Genomic DNA, 22,703 nt, shown 5'->3' on the forward strand with positions numbered 1-22,703 from the left:
CCAGGCAACATACTTTCAGGACATGTTTATCTACAAGCAGTTAATTTCTAGGGGAAAACTAAATAAACCAGCACTCAGAAAAGGTTGTGTTAGACTATGATAGAGGCATCCATAAAGCACTAAGAGAGTGCAGAAGAGGGCATTGGGCCTGGAACAAGAGAAAAGGGATGGTCATGTTAAAATTTGGAGAACCAGCTGAAGTTAGTCAGAGAGAGGGAGATGAGGTTGGGAGAAGGTGCCAGAAAAGAACAGAAAGTTCATAGTCATGGATGTGAGAAAGAACATGGCATCTTTGGGAAACTGTCAGTATGACCGGCTCTCATGGGATATCATCAGTGTGGGTCGAAGCGATCCCTGTGAATGGAATCATAGCAGAATGATTCCAAGGAGCATGCAGCATGTGAGAGGATGTTAGGAATAACATGAAAGAGTTAATGAAAGTTAAAGGGGCGGCTCTGAAGGAGACTGGGAAGGGGCCGCAGGAAGAGCAAGTGGAAGCAGGAGAGGGGAGGGGCTCAAAAGTCAGAGGCAGGTGCGGTCAGTGATGGCCGTCGGTACAACTCACTCATGGACTAAGAGAAAAGTGGCAAGCGGGTTATTAGAAATCTTAGTTTCAGTGGTTGGAAAAGCGAATGGATGTTAAAGTGAAGGCTGTGGGGTAGACGTGACTGTCAAGTAATTCAGCTGATGGGAAGAGGAGCTTGGAAGAGAGAGAAATAGCTAGAAGTGGTGCAGAGTAGAAATAAAGGCCTTTTGAAAGTTGATTTTAATAGTAGTTAACACATAGTGTTTCCTATGTGTCAGGCACTCTTCCAAACATGTTACACATTTTAATTCATTTTATCCTCATGCCAAACCTAAGATGGAGGTGCTATTATTATTCCTATTTACAGATAACAGAAGTTAGAGAAAAACCTCCCAAGGTGGTTGGCAAAGCCCTTATTCAAATCTAGAAAATTTGGCCCCAAATTCTCTGTTTTTAATCCCTAATACCAGGCTGCCTTTTATTTGTGAGCAGAACAAATTTTGCCCTTCTTCCTCCCTCCCCAAAAAGGATGCCAATGAAAGACTAGACTTTGAAAGAGAGAAAGGGCATAAATTCATTCATACATAAAACAAATATTTGTTGAAGAAGCTACTGTGTGCCAGACACTATTCTAGGTGCCAAGAATTACCAATGCAGGAGGAAAAAAATAAAAGACAAATGTTCCACCCTTATGGAGATTAAATTCTATGGGAAAAACAAGCAAACTTAGGAAAATCAGTTAGTAAATTATATGTTAGAAGGTTATAAGAGCAATAGAAAATCAGATAAAACATACAAGGATGTGTGATAGTAGGTCCCAGCAGCTGAGATTAGGAGTTGCAACTCTCAAAACAGGTGGCCTGGGAAAGCCTCGTTGGGAAGGTAACTCTGGACAAGGCATTGGAGGAGGTGCAGAAGCAGGCCATGCATAGGTCCGGGGAGGAGCCTTTCAGACAGAGGGACCAGCGAGAGCAAGGGACAATAGACAGTGGTTCACAGGACCAATTCCCCTTCTGTAGGAGACTTTGAAATTTGACTTCCTGAACTTTCTAGCTGTTTCCCTGGAGACCTGATAAAGGTAGAATTTTACAGCGTTACTAGGCAACATAGCTTATGGTATAAATGACTGCTGTTGGTCAACTGCTTCTGGTCTGGTAGGAAGCTATATCATGGGACTTCTGCGATTGTGGTGCACTTATAACTGGGCTTGTCCTTCGACACATGGAAAATGTATCTACTGAGTTATAAAAGATATTGGTTCCTTTGAAGCATAAGGCTTTTAAGTCAGGATAAACCCAGAGGTCCCCTACAGTGGTGGATCTCTCATCCTTGTATCAGGGAGGAGAGCCTTGGGGAGAGACTAGCTTCTGGGCAGCAGTGTAGACCACTACACCAACAGTTGTGAAGATCCTCGCAAGGGGGCAAAGCCTGATGCTGCCCTGCTGGCAAGTAGGACTCCAGTTCTGTATCTTTCTAAGTGATTCTGGTGCCAAATGAGGTTTATGATAGTCTTATAAGCCTGAATGTGGAGATGGACCTAGAAAGGTCGCTGGTGATGTTACAGGCCCGAAGCAGGGGTCTCCCTGGCACGTTGAAGGAAAAGCCAGGCAGCCAGTGTATTGGAGCAGAGTGAGGTGACGAGTGGAAGAATGAGGCCTGAGAGGTGCTGGTGGACGCAGAGTCTTGTCAGCCACTGTAAAGGTTTGGCTTTGCTCTCAGTGAGTTGAGACATGTTTGGAGGATTTTGAGAAGGTTGTCATTGTGTGACTTAGGTTTTAACAAAACCACTCTAGCTGTTGAGAATACAGTGTAGGGGCAAGGACAGAAGCAGTGGGATTATTTAGAAGGCTTGTGCAGTTGTCTAGGCAAGACGTGAATCTGACGGCTTGGACTAGGATTGAAGCAGTGGTTTTCTGGATATATGTTGAAGGAAAGCCACTAAGATTTGTTGAAAGATTGAATGCAAGGTAGGAAATAGAAAGAGAAATCAAGAATGACTCTTAACAGCCTGAGCAACTGGAAAAAGTTGTTGAGCATGTTAAGTGTGAGATATGTGTTAGATACCCAACTAGAGATGGCAAGTAAGCAGTTGGATATGAGACCCAGGTGCTCAGGCAAGTGGGGGATAGTTATTATCTTCAGTAGGAAGGAGGTGATGGATCCAGGTGGGAGGACTACCCTTGATTTGGGTGGAGAGAGCATCTTCTACCAACATGAGAATGGTGGCTACAGATATGCATTTTCTTGGGGGCAAAGGGAGGAGAGAGGCACAGGATGGTGGGAGAGCATGCCGTAGGCTTCTGTGAAGTAGAAAGCGACACATCTGCTGAGAGACATTATGATGGCAAAAGAGGTAGCAGGCAGCAGCAAGGAGAGCAATGGAATAGGATCCTCGAGGACAAGGGCAGTGATTCGTAATGGCCAGTGTGGGAAATAGTAGAAGGAGGCGGCATAGATCAGCGGGAAGGCTGTCTACCTGCCCTACTTTGTGACTGAGCTGTGGCAACTGGCACTGCCACAGGATCTGCTCAGCAAGCACAGGAATCGTTTCTCTTGCTTACGTGTTCTGTGGCAGGATGAAATACAGGAAAAAGAAAGCTCACAGAAAGTCTTTAAGAGCTAGTAGTTAACTTGGAACACAATAAACGACAGAGTGTGTACCCATGAATATGTCTGTAAGGAACAACATTCAAGTGATGTGTCCGCAGTGAGAGCAGGAAGGGATTCTCGCACAACTTAAGCATCTTTCCCTGTACCAGGTCAGAATCATCTTCCCGGGGCTCAGTCCCATTGTGTGTCTGCTGTACAGAAGCTCTTGGCTCTTCTCTCTTAGTACCCCGCCCAGCACCACCACCACTATCTCCCACGTTCAATGCCCACTCTTCAGATGGATGGCTTAACCTGGGTCCTTCACACAGAGGCTTACTTCATCCTTACAGCCTTTAAAATGAAAATGGGTGCCAGTTAGACTGGATACAGGAAGATGTCAAGGTTCTGAAAAGCGTGAGGTGCCCCAAAGGAATATTACATCAGAATGTGATGAAGCCTACCAGGCTCAAAATTCATGTGGGGTGGCTCATTTAATTTAGCAAACATCTCTGAACACTAGTGGTATATCAGGCATTGTGTGAGGTACTAGACACTGGAAGAGAATTACAGTACAGCCCCTGCCATCAGATTGCTAATAGTCTAAAAACTATAGAATCTTATAAGCAATGCCATTCAATGTGTAAGTACCTAATGTAGTAGCCTTCAAGAGCACTATCTCAGCTACTGGAAGTTAGAGACTTGAGGATGTAAAATTTAGCCTACTTTTAAAGAATGAGTATATAAGATCAAAATATATATTTCGAAAAGAGGAGTGGAAGAAGAAAGGGTAAACAGAAGATGTAGTATCATGTCACAAAGCCCTCATTAATTGGCACGGATGACAAGTTAGGGGGCCTCCCGCAGTGGATAGGACATTCCTGCACAAGACAAGAATTGTCCTCTCCAGAAAGCTAATAGCATTTCCATTGAGTGACACTGGTAAGGGAACCTGTGACAGAATCTACATATACTTTTTAGCTCTCAGAGCAAACCTGTGGAGGTAGGTTAGCCCCATTTTTCAGATGAGAATTCTGAAGACTCGGAGGTTCAGTAATTTGTCCCAAAGCCAGCATGGGTGCAGCAAGGGTTCAGGTCTCAGGCTGATTTCTCCAGCATGCGTCTTTCACCCCTCCGCACACTGCCATGGAATATTATGGAACCATTACAGTTGCACAGATTGTGTGGCCAAATGTTGGCTTGTATAAAAACAAATGCAAGTATAAAAGTATAAAAACAAATACAAAATGACTAAAAGGGAAAATAGGAAGTTATAAAAAGAGTGAATTTTTATTTACAGCTTAGATTTATTGAAAGATTATTTATGCTATACCTGCTGTTAAAAAAAGAATAACTTTCAACCTGTAGTAAACATTAAAGGAACAGGAAATGAAATATGATGTAAATTACTAAAGAAAGTAAAACCACCACACAGCATCCACATAACAAGTGAAAGTAATGTTTCTTAGGGGAAGGATTTACATTCCTATTCTTGCTCTGCTATGATAATCCTCTAAAATTGACTTAATGACTGATAACTTCATAAACAGGTTCTCTGTGAAGCTCAAATTTCTTTTCCTTTTCTAAGGTGACATTACAGTGATTAATATGTTTTCATGCCTTGATTTTCCCTCTGTAAAATGAAAATGCATTCTTTCTAATCTTATTCACCAAATAAGTTAACTCTTCAGAGTTCAAAAACAGGAGAAAGCAAAATCTACAAGGTAAGGGAAGAAGAGCACTCATTGGTGATAAAATGGCAATCCAATAGTTTTTGACTGTTTTGTAAACAGCTTCTAATGGCATGTAATAGTTGATTATCTGTTTACTACTAAAAAATCATGTTCATATAGGCTTAACACTACACAGCTTTGAAAATACTGGGGGAAAGAGGAGGTTATCATCTATCAATAAAGTGTTGATTCTTTCTTGCCATGATGTAAAAGAATTAGAATCAACACTCTTATCTCTCTCATCTGACAAATGTTTATTTCTGGGCAAGTAGCTGTTTTTAAGGCTGCCATGCAATAAGAGCATGTATAAAAATCATTCCTTAGATTACATCGGCCCACTTAATAAACACATATAAACTCATTGTAAACCAGGAGAGTGTATGTAGTGTCCTATTCCTGTACAGTCATACACCCTCAAGGACAAATAGTGTAAACACCCAACAGTGTGCTATAAACAACACTATTCAAAAACTCAACACACTCTATAAAATAGACCAAATCTTGGAAAGTCAACATGTTGCTTCCTGGAAAAATAAGATTGCTTTTGAGATCTCTGCTCAGTGACTCCAGGTTATCTTATTATGACTAAATCCAAAACAGTCCACAGGCAGGCTGTTACCAAATATAGAGTTAGCAGTTAGAAACCAGAAACAGGAACTGGAAGATACAAAGCCCCTGGAAGCCCTAAGGGACTGCTTTGTGACTGTTACACAAGAAAGACATTTCCTGCTTTCTGAAGTCTGAGGAGAGGGGGGGCCAAGAGAATGATTTCAGTGGCTTAAAACCACCTACAAAAACTCCTTGCAGACATAACCCAATCCCCGGGAGCAAACTGGCCAGCAGGGTCACTCAAGAGAAGAGTAATACCAACTGAATTTGTTGGTCAGAGTTGATCCTCACCTTGATTTTTGATACAAACTGAAAGTTAACTTCTTCTCTGATTCAGAGCCATTAGCATCGACTCCACGGCAAATAGTCTTCAGGTGAAAGTACTCACAAGCAGTTCCCTGGAAGGTATAGTTGGTAAATACTATAGACTCCAGAGGTGTGCATCCTAAATTCTCCCTTCTATCTCCCCCTTCCATCCTCTCTGTCATACTTTATGGATCGCTAATAGGTCTTTTTCTTTTGCCAAACCTGGATTTATACATGGAGGCTCAGAAATTCTTACTTAGGTTAGCCTGTTGTTTAAGACAAAACTCAGAATACTAATGAGACAGTAGATAGTACTAATGGATAAGGCTTAAGATAAAGACCTCATCTATGTTTTATAAGGCTTCTGTGTACCCACATGCCACCGTTGTACTTGGGTCTTTGGGGAACATAAAACAAAATCATTTAATTGGTGAAAATAAGTTTAAAGAACAGGCTTTCTCATCTCCATAGATGTATTGGTGTATTCTATAAAAGAAAGGCACAATGTCAAAATCTCTGTTACATCTAGTAATAAAAATATGCCTTAATTAGGACTTCCTTGTTATGGTGGTTTATTCAAACTGATACTTTTTATCTTCCCTAGAACTTTACTTCTTGTCATCTATCACCTTGACAATTTAATGTGCAGTGAATTCCTGGCCACAAGAATAATATATGAGCGCCTTTCACCTCACCCTCTTGGGTTTAACACAGGGCATGAATCTAAATGCTTTTCTTAGATCATCAGTTGCCGCCCAATGCCCTTCAGTGAATGAGGAGCGTTTTCTTTTTTCTCATTATTATGGACTGTTATGGTCATGTTGATTATTGTTTGATAATTCATCTTCTCAGATAACAAAGACAGCATACTGGGAGGGTTTTTTGTTTTTGTTTTTTCTATAAGAAGCAAAATGAGATTTACCATATATTTAGTCTCTGTTGTTGATTCTGGCTTGTAAATCACCAAAACCTGTTTTTAAAGGTCCATTAAGCAGGTTTGCTATGATGTAGAGGAGACGATTTTGCATTTTTGATCAGGGACCTGGACTTGGAGGTCCTTTCCAGTCCTCTCGTCCTGTCAGACAAACTATCCACTCTTGCCCTCACTTGGTTCCTCTCAAAGTCTTCTCTTTCACTGAGAACACTGACAACATCTGGATCCTCTCAGCCACACAGGGGCCCTGTGGGAAGGATTAGGCTAACATTGGGATAACATTTTGATTGCAAGGCTGGAAGTTTCTAGGTTATATCTAGAGTGTTCTCTTTAATATAAAGAATGCTACCATTTTCCTTTATTTCCTCCTGAATTTTTGTTGTTTATTTTATATATGTATTGTTTTGGAACACCTAGCTTTAGTAAAAAAAAAAAAAAAAAAGCAATATTATTGTTTTGTATCCACTTTTTAAAATATTAAAATATTCTCAGCTAGAAAGATACATACCAATTAAAAGCTGTATCAAAAAATGAGATAGCATTCAAAATAGCAACAAAACTATCAAGTACCTAGGAATTAAGCCAACCAAGAGTACACAAGAACTTTTAAAATGACTAGTAAATGACATGTAAGACAATTTGAATAAATTGTGTCCTCAGATGGCACAGACTTGATATTACAAAGATGTCCAGTCTTCACAAATTATTTTATGAATTAAAAATGATATTCGTAAAATTCAAATTTGATTTTTTGAGAAACTTGATAAGCTTATACCAAAATTTATATGAGGAGTGCTCACTTACAGTGGTGGAGGGAAATAGAATGTCTGGAGGGATAAAAAGAAAGCAAGAGGAGGAGGAAGGCGGGCAGGGGGGAGGGATGAGGGAAGGAAGGGACTTTGCAGGAGCCGATACTGTATTATGCAACACTTCACCCTTGGGGTCCCCCTCTCCCCACCACACACACACACACACACACACACACACACACACACACACCACCCTGACTATATAAACTAATTTCTTCAAATTTTCTTTGTAGAATATCAGTCAGATGCTCCATATAAATCTCATCCTTCAGTTGTAAATTTCTAAATCTCTGTGCAAATATTTTTGTTGTATTTCAAAAGCAGGAAATTTCTTAACTCTAAATTTCACAAGTAGGAAAAGGGTTAGCTCCAAGAGTTATCATTCTTTTATTTCAAAAACAAAAATCTAGTTGGAAGAATGATCTCTAATTGGTATAAACTCCATAAGCCAGGTCTTGTCTGTCGGGTTCACTCCTGTATCCCCAGAACCAGGAACATAGCAGGCACAGGTGAGTGCCCACCAGAATTTATTCTGTGGAATGAAGAGGCGAGTGAGTGAGGAAGAGTGAGTGAGACATTGTACCATGTGCTAATGTACTGTGACCATCTCATGGCCTTGGAAAGGGGCTGAGACCTTTGAATCACAGAGATTTTATGTGCGTTTGGGGGTATTTTACACCATGACTTAAGAGACTGTGAGCAGTAGAAGAGAGAGACCAGAACTTTTGTATGAGGCCTGGGTGAAGGTACGCTTAGCCTAGAATTAAGAAGATTGAAGGGCACATGAGAACAGAGAGCAGAAACTTGAAGAGCTGTTACTAGAGATGCCCTTTCCGAAACTGCATGGTCTGGTGGAGGGAAGGCTACAAGGAGAATCCATGAGTCGTGAGAATCATGTTCTTTTGTTCTTTACCTATAATAAGTAGCACTAGGCAGTGGAGTTAGTGATAAAAGTGACAAAACCCTGCCAAAAAAAAAAAAATGAACCAATACATTTAAAATACAATGTCAGGTGTAAGTGCTTTTAGAAAAATAAAGCGATGTAAAGAGAGAGTGTGACAGATGTACTACTTTAAATAGGACAGTCAAGGACGTTCTCTCTGAAAAGGTGCCGTTTGAGCACAACTGAAGGAACTGAGGGAGGGAGGTCTTAGGTACCTGGAGGAAGAATCAGGAATCAGGAGAATGCCAGGGTGGCTGATACGGAAGGAGCACAGGGGCGAGTGGCCCCTTTCAATTTTTCTCGCTTGGATCCGCTTTGTAAGGCCTGACATCAGTACTGACCTAATCTGAGCAACACCACTAGTGCCTCGGAGCAGTTGCACACCCACAAAATGTCAGGTGTCTTAGATTTAAGTTTCCAGAATTAAGTCTTACTTGTCTTGTTAGGGCAAAGAATTTAATCTTATGGTGTTTGAAACCGGGAACCTTATGAACTGCCAAAACAATATTACCTCTTTTTTGACGCTTAGTTAGCCACAGTGTGGGAGAAAATGTTAAGAGCATACATTGCTGCTACAGGACTTCAAGCTGCTAAAGGCAGGATTTGTGTCTGATTCATCTTTGTACCCACCTGCTTGTCTTTGACCTAACACACAATCAAGAAATGTGTTGAGGGGATGCATTAATGTGCTTCTACATCCTAAGAATTCATTGTCTTAATAATAAAAATAATATGAACATGCAGTTTAAAACAGCATCATAAAATTGATGGAGGAAAGCTTTGTGTGGGGTAATTAAAGAGAAGGTAATAAAAATCAGATCTTCTCCCAAAAGTTTAAAAAGCAGCCAGTAGCATATGATTTTAATAGTATCAGAGATTAACCATGGGCCTTCTGCAGATCATCATCCTTAAAATAATTAGCACAAATCTAGTGCCAACGAAATGAGACAGGGCCTTATGTTTGAGCAATAAACTTGGGAAAAAGTCCTTTGAGAATGTACTGCAAGAGTGTACTAATAAGAGATCAACAAATCCTGATTTATACACAATTATGTCCCTTTATATGTTGGAAAATTATAGCTAAAATATGTGTAGAAAAAGGAATCATGCTGTTATGGCAAAGAAACATAAGAAACTGCAGAAATTGAGGCACCTCAGATGAGCAAGTCACAGTTTTTTTCAATGAGACCAGTGAAGTGTATTTTACAGAACTGAGTATTTGTTAATGTTTTGGCCATAAGTGGTTGTTTTTAATAAAAATTTAGTTGACTGCTATGGTGAAAACCAGGTTTTTCCTATCCAGATGTTTGCCCATTCATACAGATGTTGTGTGGGGAAGGCTGTTGTCAGGATCCCAAAGTAAACCACATTACAAGTGGTAATTAAGTTCTATAACAGTATTAGTACTTGACCTTGTATCCATGAGTTGGATTTTATGAGCTGCCCTGAGAGTCCATGTTGTTTTTTGAGGAAGTGGTTCTTTCATCTAAATTACCAATTTTCAAATGAACTTAGGAGGGCTTGCTTATGTTCATTAACTATTATGCATTCTTTAGTCTTCCAGGGATTTAAAAAAAAATATTTAAATTCAGTGATTCTTGGGTAATGTTGATATTTTCCTGATATTTGTTTACTCAAATCCATGAAGGTATAATCCTGCACTAGTTAAAACTCTTTAAAAATATAAAAATAACAGAATTTCAAAATTGGAAGAGAATTTAGGGGTGACCGAACATAAGTTCCCATTCAATGTAAAAATCTCAACATTTTTGGCAGATTAATATCTAGCTTCTGTTAGTATATATCTGGGATAGGGAGACGTGCTCTGTTTAACTGCAAATAAATCAGTACATTTTATTGAATGTTGACTAGATTCCCCGCATTGTGTTAGGTATTATGGGGAATGCAAAATAATTTAAGGTTCTATCTGTGCTCCAAAGGAGCTTAAGAAATAAGAGTGCTCACTTCGGCAGCACATATATTAAAACAGTTAGAAAGGCAGAATAACACATTCATTTATTCGTTGTACCAGTTTTTTCTGTATGCTATGTTATAGGCACTATGGCTGAATTCTGACAACACAAAACTTGCTCTTAGTCCTGAAGATGCTTAACCTGTTACAAAGATAGACATTCATATATATCCTTCTAAAATATAATTGCTGCAGTGTGTGTGCACGTGCGTGTGTCTGTGTGTACATATGGTCATATTGCAATGATCAAGTATTGCAATGCCTGCAAAGGAGGACAAACAGTTACGTTTACCTGGGGAAAGCAAGTTTCTTGATGTTCTGTATAAAAAGGTTTAAATTATATTCCTAGAAAAAAAAAAGTGTTATGGTGTGTTACAAAGAATAAGACTTTTGAGGCAAAGTAAAATTTAACAGATGTCCACTTGGAAGCTTCCAACAATTAAAGACTTTTAGCTTTTTTGATGTAACAGCATTCTAAGAATAAAGTCATAAAAGCTTTTGAATGCACATAGTGACTTTTCATCATGTAATAGCATCTCAAAACATTAACTTTCCCAAGAAGTAAACCATGCTAACTGGCATTTTTGGGGTCAGCTATTTTATAAATTGAGTTGAAATCTCCCTATTGTAGGTATATTGATCCTTCAGAGCCGGTGAGATTCTTTGTATTAGTACCTATAGCTAAGTCTATGTAACCTTAAGCTCAAATATGTTAGTTTATGTTTTGGAATGTTGATGTTAACTTTTAAAATGTAGGTGTTTCATATTAGACTCATAAAATGCTTAATGCATGATAAGAAAATGTAGAAATATTCCCTTCTGGATTATTTTTGTGTATGATTATATCGATTAGTTACCTAATTTTATATTTTTAGAAATTCTGCACTGTCATCCATAAAACTTTTATCTAAAAAACAGTCAATCAACTACATCATCATTGTACTTATAAGAGATCTCATACGCTCACTGGAAATACAAAACTGCATTGATTTTTATAATTGCAGCTAGGTCAAATAAATTTAAAGAGGAAAAATTAAATCTTTTCCCAAAACTTCGAACAGAAAACATGGACTCTCTCACATGATTTTAAGTAAAACACATGAATGTTTCCTGAGCCTCGGTTTTGTTAAATGAGCAGAATAGGCCTCATTTCCATTTCACAGATTTAATGTGGAAAAAAAAAATGATGGCAAAATATTATTTTTAGTCTCTTTAACTGGAGATACAGACTTCAAATGCCTTGTCTTCATTTGGGGCCTTTCCAATATAGTCATAAGTATGATTAGTTGCTTCTCTGGCAAATAGATTGAAAGAGGTCTAAGATCAAAGACCAAATGCCTCAATTCTTCCCTCCTATACCTACCTGTTTCCCTCCCCCGGAGGACCCTGCAGGAACTTTGTAGACAGAGGACAAGACCAGGCAAAAGAATATTGAATGAAAGCTAAGCTCTGGCCCCAGACCTCACTGTCAATCTACTGGTGAGCTAGGCCAGGCCTCAGATAAGTCACAGGACTTCTTTGCTAAGCACTGAAGGCCTATGTGGCTTGGGCCAGAAAGGAATAGAGGGACAACGGAAGAAGGCTCCTCCTCTTTCCCTGCACTTTAATCTCTGCCTGCCCAGAAGAAGAAAAGGGGGACCTGGACGGGAAGAGTCAGAAGGAGGAGGGGAAATGGAAGAGGGAAGAAGGAAGGAGATCGATTATTGATTTTCCCTAAAGCCAAGAGCAGAGCTTGTCTGAGCTGTCCTCCTCAGGACCTCCTATTGTATGTTCCACTTCCAAGACAGAAGCAGCTTCAGACTCATATCACATCAGCTTCAAAGAATAAAAGTTTAAAGTGATGACTCCCAAGAGAAGCTCTAAAGAGAGAATCCAATGGATTAATCCCAAGGAAGAGCCCCTGCCACTTGAACTCGGAGCCTTAACCCCTTATGAGAACCAACGTTCAATACTTTTCCTTTGACAGTGCCATCTCTATTAGCTCTCTTTCTCCTAGAAAGAAGTAAGGAAGAACAAAGAGAATAGTGTTGAGTTCTACCTAGAAATCTTCCATCTAGATGAGTCAGATAAAAGGAAAAATCCGTACCTGAAATTCACCTTATGTGGTAAAAGATCTGCCTGGAATGTGTGGAACTTTTCATATCCAAATTAATGGTATTTCTAGACTCCAGAAAGCTTAATATCCAGAAAGCATATGACTGGAAAAATCAATTGTCCTACCACCCAACACATCTAAATGACTGAGAATGGCCATGACTCTTGCCTTATCAGCAAACCTTCTATGATGTCACAGCATCATACAGCTGTTCTCTCTCGTAATTTGTACCATCTATTCCTTCACGCACCCTGGCAGTTGACATGATTCATCGCGGAGTACTATAGCAGATTATCCTTTGATTACGACTGTAAGTTTCTAAAATAAATGATCTTCCTTAAAAATATCCTTTTAGCACAGTTTTTGATTATTTGGATGCTTCCAGTGTTTAGAATTCTGTATCTTTATGCACTTTCTACATTATGTGTGGATAGTCCAGAGAATTCATATTTCTCTATGGATTCTTCCAATTTCTTTCATCTTACTCCTGCTCACAGATCTATCCATGGACTGCAGAGTGTCCAGAGATAAGTCAGTTGAGTACAGAGCTAAGAGTTCAGTTCCTGGGGGTTGCTTCAAAAAGAGCTTTTCCTTCATTATTTCAAGAGCATAGTTATAAATACTTCAGAATTTTCAAACAACTGAAACAAATTGTTTCTCTTATGAATCATAACTGTGTGTTCCTACTCTTTATCCAGAGTGTTTAGATATCCACTGAATTTTCTCACATGGTTTTGACTTTGAAATGGATGCTTTCCACTTAAGTTCTAAGTTGTCATGGGTCAAATAGTTCACTAGTTCGCTTGGCTTATGGGAAAAAAAAATGCCATGAAGCAAAATGAAAACAATTTCGAATCTCATTCACTCCCACATTTTTCATTAATTTTTTTTCTAATTCTTTTTGTGTCCTGGAGCAGCTTTTCTCAAAAGAAGAAAAAGAAGACATAATGTAGATACAACTAAGATACAGGAAATAAAAGCATCCTCTATGGCTGGAAAGTCTTAGGCTCACTAAGGGTTAAAGAAATTAACATTTATAGTGTGTATAGTGATTGTTACTTATGAAAAAAAGTCAATATGTCTATATTTAGTAGTAGAATTACCTTTATTAAGTGAAATATCAAAATGTAGACATGATCCTAATATAGATGTGGTGGTCTCTTTTTTACTTAGGAAAAAAGAAATATTGCCTCCCAAATCTGGCACTCTTTGTGTATCTTAAATGAGTCAGCACTTAGCTCTAGCTTTAGGAATCTCAAGACTGACATCACTTAGCAATTTGGATGATGTGTGAAATGAATTCTTTCATCTCAGAGGAAAGTAGCTGGAAGCCAAATATTTCCAGATGTTCACTGGCATCTGATTTTATAAATGTGTATACTTGCTATTGTTGTGGTTTGTTTTCCTTTGGGGAGGGTGGGCACAGTATTTATCTCATATTTACTGCATACCTACTTCATGCCAGGTGGTGTCAACAAGGATGGTGCCTTGCCTACCTTTAAGGAGCTTACTGATCTAGGAGGTAAAATGATAAGTAAATTGACAATTACACTGTGTTTTCTCAGGGAGAATCAGGACTTAAAAAACTGCTCCAGTTCTGTTTCACTGTATATTTTTATTCTGTTTAGTAACAACTCAGAAAATTATGCTCTAAGTTTTTCATTGTTTAATTCTTCTACCAGACTAATAGCACTTAATGTTCCTCAAGCATAAAAATTTTCGATGATACTTAACTCGATTTGCTTGATGTCTAGTTTTTAATCATATACAGATGAACCCTATAGCAAGGATCCCCAACCCCCAGACCGCGGACCAGTCCCGGTCTATGGCCCATTAGGAACAGGGACTTACAGCAGATGGTGAGTGGCAAGCGAGCTCACAAGCTGCTTCTGTATTTGCAGCCACTCCCCAGCACTAGCATCACCTTCTTAGCTCCACCCAGATCATCAGCACTGGTCCCTGGTGACAAAAAGATTGGAGACCCCTGCCCTGTAGCAAGCATACTATTGTTATACCTTACCATGAGGAAAATTCATAACATCAAAAATTCAAGTTTTAATCAGTTCATCCTTCCAATCCCATATTCTAAGGGCATCAACTCCATGCCTCTGAGATGCTAGGGCATGATTTCTTTCTTCTCCTTTTCCTGTTGCTATTAGGGAAATGACCAACCAGTTTAAAAAGACTTTTTACTCAGCTTGGGTTTATTAATAAACACTTTCGAATTTGGCAGTTGGCTTTAGATGGTTTTCTCTCTCTCTCTTTCTCTTTCTCTCTATTTACCATCTGGGTCTAAACTTCCCCCATACAAAGTGTTAATTCCTGTCCATCACATAAATTTTAAACATCATTAGAAAGAAAGAAGATAATAGGTGCACAGCAGGCAGGAAATGCTGATGCCACACCCTTGCAGTTGTGCTTTTCCGTTTCCCCTGGAGACAAGGACCTGGTTTGTGCCTGAAGGGAGTAGTACAGTGTGTGTGATGCTCTTGGGTGTCTGTTTTCATGCTTCAGTGGTGATTGCCCCTAACACGCAAGTATTTGACTTGGAGAACAGCAAGACTTGTAAATAAAGACATTTGCCGAAAATGAAAGCATTTAGATGTTCACCTCGTTGAAACCATCTTCTCTGCCTTTTCAGTTCCATTTCTTTCTCAGATATTTTCAGTACATAGCCTTGAAACAAATCTGCATCTTCAGAGTTAATACTGTCACTGATAAGAGTAAATCTCATGTCTCTTGAGGATAGATGCTTTCTTTGTCTTCTGGCACCTTGTTTCTGAGAGAACATGATTGATTAAGTTTGTGCACTAACTGATATCTCAGTGACGTGAAAATTAATTCCCTTCCCTTGCATCTCCATCTCTTTTCCCAGGAGAAGTGAATCTACCTCAGAAAGGAGGAGCGGCAGCACCTTTTTATTTTTTCCCCTTGCTCTTCCCAAATGCAACCCTTTGTTCCTGCCTCTGAAAATCACAAGGCGCTGACCTCACATGCCTCCAATGACCTAGCCAAGCCCAGTAGCTTCAAGGCCCAAATGAAAGTTGCTCCTACTCCAGGAAGCCTTCACTGCTCACTCCAGGAGCAAGCTCTTATTGTACTTACCAGACCATTCACTTGGTGTAAATTCTGCCTTGTTTTCACTACTATTTGACTTTCAATATGGCTGTTTATGTCTCTCCAACAAAATTATGTGTGCTTTTAGAACCGAGAACTTTGGTTATGCCTCCTCGACTTTCTTATGATGCTTAGCATATAGTAGATAGTCAATAAGTTTTAGTTGATAAAGTTTGATCTGTCCTTAGTGTTTATGAACAAACCCTAGGGAGTAGGTCTTTAAAATCTGTTTCTTGCTAGGTCATTTTTAACTCAGCAGAAATAACTTGTTCAGTTTTATAAGACTGGAGGCAAATCTGGATGATCAGCTTCAGGTTGGCACCCTTTGGAACCACCTGTATTTGAATCTGTGGAGTAGAGGGAGGGTAAAGGATAAAATTAATGACCTTTACATTGGCCCACCTGCCTTTCTGTTGCTTCTACTTCACTTTTTTTTTTTTAATCAAACTTACCATAATCAAGTGAAACACTGTCTAAAGAATACCCTTGGATTACAAGTTAACTTATCGGAATGAAACCTGCTGTTTTATCATACGCAGCAAATTTTCTCACTTCTTTCAATGATAATATAGTCATGATTTATCATTTAAAGTCTAAACTAGAGAAATCATTTTGGGCTTATAGTTTTTAGAAAAAGAGTAATGGACTTAATTGTTGAGGTTGTAGGAAAGTAAGTACTGTCGTATGTTATTAGTGGGAGATGTGTACAACCCTCCCGCCTCCCTTCTTTTTGGTGGTGAGGGGAATTTGGCATCACAGGTTTACCTTGTTTGGCACTACCCAAGAAATGATGATTCTTCATAATGTTAGCCTTGAGAGTAATTTTTATGATAAAATACATACAACCCACTCTCTCCTGGGAAAGATAGTAAAGCAAGTGTTACACTTTAAAACACTCACTCTGTTCAATGGATATAGATGTGATAAAGTATAAAAAGAGATAAAAATGTATGCATGGACTCAAAAACAAGATAGAAATTTCTGTGAAGCACGAATGGAATACTGAGTGAGGCTAAGCAACTTCTGGGCTTTCATCCAAAAGTAGGCGGTAGCAGCCAGGAGCTCAGCTCCTGCCAGTAAAAAGAACTCAGAATGCACCAGACGGGAGCTTGGTCAGTGTTTGAAGCCAAAAGCCCCCATTCCCAAAAGGAAGCTGAAAAGAATGGCGATTGACTAGATGCTGGAGCTAGTGCCTCAGAGGAAACTGTGCATCTGGAGTGCCTCCCAACCAGGAACTGAGTCAGCCTGCCCACTGTCTCCCTAATTTGATCGATGAGATCCTGATATCACAGTGGAACATCAAAACACTGTGATAAAACCTAGTGGTGGACTGGTGTGGGGAGGGGCGGGGGGGACGGGATTGGGTGCAGGAAACCACAGGAGAGCAGGGAGGAGATGGTGGAAAACAATCTCCTTCTCAGAAGAAGCCTAACATCCAGACACATGAGGAAAACTGTGCTAGGAAAGGTTCTCAACAAAACTAGCAGTTGAAACATTGGCTCACTTAAGATAAAACTGTTTTGGGTCAAATGATGAAGCTTAAGTATATTTCAAATGGTCAAAGAGATAAAGACATAAAAAAGAGGTAGATATGACAAGAGAAAATGGGTATAAAAATTTAGAAGCCATGGAAATAAAAAAGTCACTGAATTTAGAAATATCAACATGGTAGAGTAACTAGACTGCACTCGATGGCAGAAAGTAATGATTTAGGTAAGAGCTCTGCGTTTACCCAGAGGTCAGCACACGCACACCAATGAAAAAGCAAAGGTTCTAACATACGTTTAATAGGAATTCCAGAAAAACTGGAAGGAATGATAAAGCAGCTTTTAAAATAATGTTTAAAGAGATTTTTCCAACATTTTATAAAATTGTATACTTATTACAGATGTTGAGCAGGATTAATCCACATACATTCAAAATTAAAGTGAAACTTAGATGATCTTGTATTAAAGGTAAATACTAAACACTACCATGAAGATAGATTGCTTACTAAAGAAGAAAGTCAAGCTGACAGTAGGCTTCTCATCAGCAAAAATATAATCCAGAAGAAAATTGAATGACATTTTAAAGTGCAGAAGGGAAACTACTGTCAATAGAGAATTTTTTAACTTACTAAACTATTATTCAAGAATGAATCCAATATAGACATGTTCAGACATAGAGGTATATGAGCTTTCTATCCAGAGAACCTTATTAAAATAATTAAGAGATATACTTCAACCAAAAGGAAAATTAACCCAGGGAGAAGATATAGGATCTAAGAAAACTAGTGAGCACATAATTTAATAAGTATATAAATAATCACAATTGACTATAGATTGTTAAAAAAAAAAAAAAAATGTTCCCAAAGGAAGCTGAAACAAACTCTGGGAACAACAAAATGGAGTAGTTCAGTGGGTAGTCAAAACATCCGCAGAAGGGGGAATGCTTACTGAAAACCTTTAAATGTGTATGTTTTAAGAAATTATAGATACCCTCTATAATCTCTATTAAAGAAATACAGTTTGCATTATAGAAATACAGTTTACACCTTCCTAACCAGCTGAGGTGGGATGAGAAAGACAAAATTATGGAAAACGTCATCAGTGCAACAGAAGTGATGAAAAAGGAAGGAAAGGTATTTATAAAAATAAATAGATCAACTCAAGTATTAGTAGATATTTAAATATGAGTGAGTACAATAACGTAATGGATTAAATTCACTTGTGAAAAGAAAGAAGTGATTGATTTTCCTTTTTTTTAAATCCATAAAACAGCTAAAAAAAAAATAATGATGTGAAAAAACAGAAACCTGGTGGAAAAATGTTAGTATTGTAGAGCATTTAGCCCTCCCATCTTCAAGAACACACTCCGTATCAAAACAAGATTTATATTCGAATTTTAAAACACACATACATTCTTGTAACCACCACAGGATATAGAAAAATCTTAACACCCCAAGGAATTCCCTGGTGCAGACCCTTGGCAGTGAACCTCTGTCAAGTGCCTAACTGTTGTTCTATGTTCTGTTTTGCAGAATGCTGGGTAAAATTGGGCAGCATGTAATTTTTTGAGACTGGCACTGATTTTAATAGAAAAATTTTCTATTAACATATTCACATCATCATGGGAATATGATTAATAAATTACAGCACATCCACACTATGTAATTCTGTGGTCCTTAGAATGAAGTAGATACCTGTTTGCTAATCTGTTAAGGTCTCTAAGACCTATTCTGAAAGTGAGCAGCTCAAGGTGCAGGAACAATACATATAGTAAGGAAGGTCTCCTGTGTTTATATGTCGTAAATATGTAACTGCACAGATATAGATCTGGAAGAGCATACACCAGACTCATCAGGGCTCACTAAGGAACTGCATGGAAATAGGGAAAGGTTAAGGGAGGCCTCCACCTTCTGTGTTAAAAATAAGTGTGGTTTTTTTTTTTAAACAAACATTTTTATGATAGGAAAAATAAAATTTGGGGACATAACAATAAATGTCCAAAATCTATGTGAGGAAAGCTATAAAACACTCCTGAAAGACACAAAATTAGATGTGAACAAGTGGAAACACCATGGAGAGGAAGAATCAACGCCATAAAGATGTCAGTTCTTCAGAAAATAAATTTATAAATATAGTGTAATCCCAATAAAAATAGCACCAAGTTTTTTTCTAGCTAAGTTGATTATACAGTTCATTGTGAAAAGGAAGCCTGAATTTGAGCACTTATCTATCACACTAATTACTGATTTAGTTGTCTCTGTCCTATGCTTGACTTTGAAGGGCTTGTCTTTCTTGGGATCTCTAACATAATAGCTAACCTACAGTAGATTCTCCAAAATGATTGACTTTCCCTGAGTACACCCTTAGAGCTACTCAGCACTGATGTTCTGCATGTCCTACACCACCTGCGTTTGTGTGTCCATTTATACCTTTGCCATGTATTAGGTAAGCTGGCCCTTATTTGTGTTGCTCTATCTTTGTTATATCAAGCAGTATTTCTGAACCTAAATGATTTTGTTTTGTTGTTTTATTTTGTTTTAACCTCAGCCCTCTGGTGTCTCATTCATGCAAATATGAAACTTTTTCAACTTGTTACCACTGGTGGTTTCTGCTTTTCACTGTAGTACTTTCCTGGAAACTCCCTGAATTAAGTAAATCTTATTTTTACATGTACTAATGGATGTTGTGATCCTAACAAAGGACTGAGAATCAAATAAATAATCATCATCAAAGATAAATCATACAAATATCATGAACATTAATGATGTAAAGCAGTGAAAATTAGTATTAAAAGTCCCTAATTTTGCATTAACTGCAAGATAATTGAATATGTGATAAAGTATCCACATACTCCACTTAAAAATGTATCTATTTGCTGTTATAAATTTGCCAATGACAGTTTTAAATATTTCTTTTTCTAGTTCTGAGCAGTGTTTTAAGGCATGATTTCGATGGGTTTAAGGAAGCTTGAATTTTCACATTGTTTCTCTGAAAAAGATCTCCTTAGAAAGCAAAAGCAGGAAATTCAGTTTATTTCATCGACCTCAGAATTAAGTAAGATGAGTTCCTTTTTTTTCCAGAAACACCTCTTGTGCTGTCTCAGAATAATTTGCAAATGAGAATTTATGAACCTAAATTTTAGTGAGCTTGTTTCTTCAATCTCGGCAACCCTTGAGTTTCTTTTGCAGAAATATCACCTAGATATTATCACAATCATGGAACAAATTTACATGTATTTTTTTATTCCTCCAGCAACTTTGGTTGTAAAGACTAGAGGAGCATTTTATATACTTCTGTCACCTAAATGTCAGCTGCTCTTTCAGATCTAGGAGATATTGTGTCAAATTCCAAGCCATGACTCTCCTGAAGTTCTAGCAGACTCAGGCATTCTCATGATCCCAGTTCCTGTCTCCATGGAAACAGTTAAGCTATAGATTTTTACCATCCGGGGCAAACTTCCTCTGTCTGTACAGTTTGATCTAAGCATGAAATTTAGTCCCTTTTTGCTGTGATTTTTACAAAAATCGTTCATAGGACGTGTGTGTATGTTTAGCAGATTTTACCAAAGGTTTGGGGAAGATTGAAAGGTCTTTACATCTTAAAATAGAAATGAGTATATACTCCAGCCTCCCACCACATTGCTTGACCTGTTTCCTTCAATCCTATCCCCTCTCTGCTCTGCTGACTCACCTGCTCCTCCCTCCAGGCCTATTCCTTCCAATATAGAAGGAGTACAGCCATCCTTGTTGCCTTGGCTTCGTGTGACCTTTGCTCACAGTGACTCACCTCCTGTGTCCCTTTCCTCATCCCCAAACGAACTTAGATATTTTCCTTAACATAGATGATTTCATTCAAGAATTATCCTCATATTCACTGTTAGGATAGTAACTTTCCCACCTTCCTATATTTTGGATCAGATTCTCGTGTTCATTTTGCTTTTAAAATTTTTTTCTCTCCCCCTTCCCAGTTTCTTTTCCCTCCTCTTCCTCACCCTCCACAAACAAACTATGCAGCTCTAGTCTCAAGCCTTTTTCCTCCAAAGGCAGTCTCAGGGTTTCCCTAGAAGAAAATGGTAGCATTCCTTCTCATTGTGATGCGTGCGTGTACGAGCTGGTGATGGTCTCAGTCTGTGTTCTATAGAATGGGTGGGTGGGTGGGGTTTTCTCTCTGCTCCTCCCCCAAGCACTCTGCCTTGGTCATGCAATAGCAGCTTGGAACCCTACAATTATTTCTTCAAAAGTGGTTTTGCAGCCTTTCTTTAAGGCTTAATTTACATTCTCATGTATAAATTACTGGGTAAAGGTAAAGAAAGGTGAGGTATAGTAAGTGAGGTACTTGTCATCACCTATATGTCCTGTGACTTCAAGTGAAATGATGTATTAGGAAACCAATTTGACCGTAGGCTAATTGATCAAAGTAAAGAGTTAAGTTCCTACAGCATCTCATCAACATTATAATGAGATGACATTGAATGAAACACAACAGTGAGTGAAATGGCATTGCTGACGACCTGCTATGTAGGTGTAATTAGGTGTAATTAGGCAAACTTCTCAAAAGAGCAGAACAAAAACTTTTAAGATCTTACAAGCTGCTGTTATTTATAAAGATATCACAAAAACACCATTCCTTTTTTTTTTTTAAAGGATGCCTGTCTGCCTTATTTTTTTTTGTCTTCTTTCTCTTTATTACTATACCTTTGAAAATACTGATCCTTCTCCCAGTTCTGAAACTTGTTGTGCTCAGAAATACTGTTTCTATTACACATGGAGAGTAACTGACTTCCTCCTGCTCCTGTGGCTATTTTACTGTTTAAATCTTCACACTCTTTATTCTTGAACTCCATAACCCACCCAATTCCTTTTCATAATCCTAGATCGGACAACTTGCCATTACATTTCTTGGGAATTCTTCTCTGAGCTGCATCTCTCTGGAAGCTCCTTACTGTGTTCTCTCAGCAGCATGAGCAGCTATTGTTCTTCGTGACTAAATTCCAGTATTTTTTCTACTCTGTGCTCCATTCTGAGTAGTTTACAGCTTCTGGAAAATAGATCACTGTCTTTACCCTCCTGGGATTTAACTGAGCACATTTTAAAAAATATGTCTTCAGGAGGATTCAAAGAGAAACTATGACATCAGAAGGCTAAAAGGAAGCCCTGGGGATCGGCTATGTATTATTACCTTTCTGTGCTGGACCATTCTCTGTAAAAGCATCCTAGCAGAAGCTTGGTGAAGTGAGGAGACTATGTGGAGTGATGGAAGAATACCAGGCTGTAGACAAGATAGGTGTAAATTCCTGCTCTATCATTTTCTAGCTATGTGAACTTAGGCAAGTAACTCGCCTAAATTCTCTGAACTTTGGTTGATTTCTTCTTCTCAAGAATGAGGAGAATATGACCTGCCTCCCTAGCATGGCCGACTGTAGCTGATCAGGCATCTTGGTGCAGAATATAATAAGGCATCCCCACTGTGTGGCCATAGCCCTAGTGCATACAGCGGAGAGAGCAGAACCAAGCAGGATTACAACCTCTACTCGCCTGTTAGCTGGGTACCCTGGTACAGTGCATAACCTGAACCTATCCAGCCAAG

General features: G+C 38.7%; 1 protein-coding gene across 1 annotated transcript in view; it reads left to right on the top strand.

The window, feature by feature from the left end:
- The window catches only part of LRRC8C (leucine rich repeat containing 8 VRAC subunit C), a 68,276-nt gene that overhangs the window by 36,659 nt on the left and 8,914 nt on the right, over nt 1–22,703 (top strand). The gene's annotated exons all lie outside the window — the stretch shown is intronic.

Source organism: Rousettus aegyptiacus, unplaced genomic scaffold (genome assembly GCF_014176215.1).
Source record: "Rousettus aegyptiacus isolate mRouAeg1 unplaced genomic scaffold, mRouAeg1.p scaffold_m13_p_1, whole genome shotgun sequence".
NCBI classification, from domain to species: domain Eukaryota; kingdom Metazoa; phylum Chordata; class Mammalia; order Chiroptera; family Pteropodidae; genus Rousettus; species Rousettus aegyptiacus.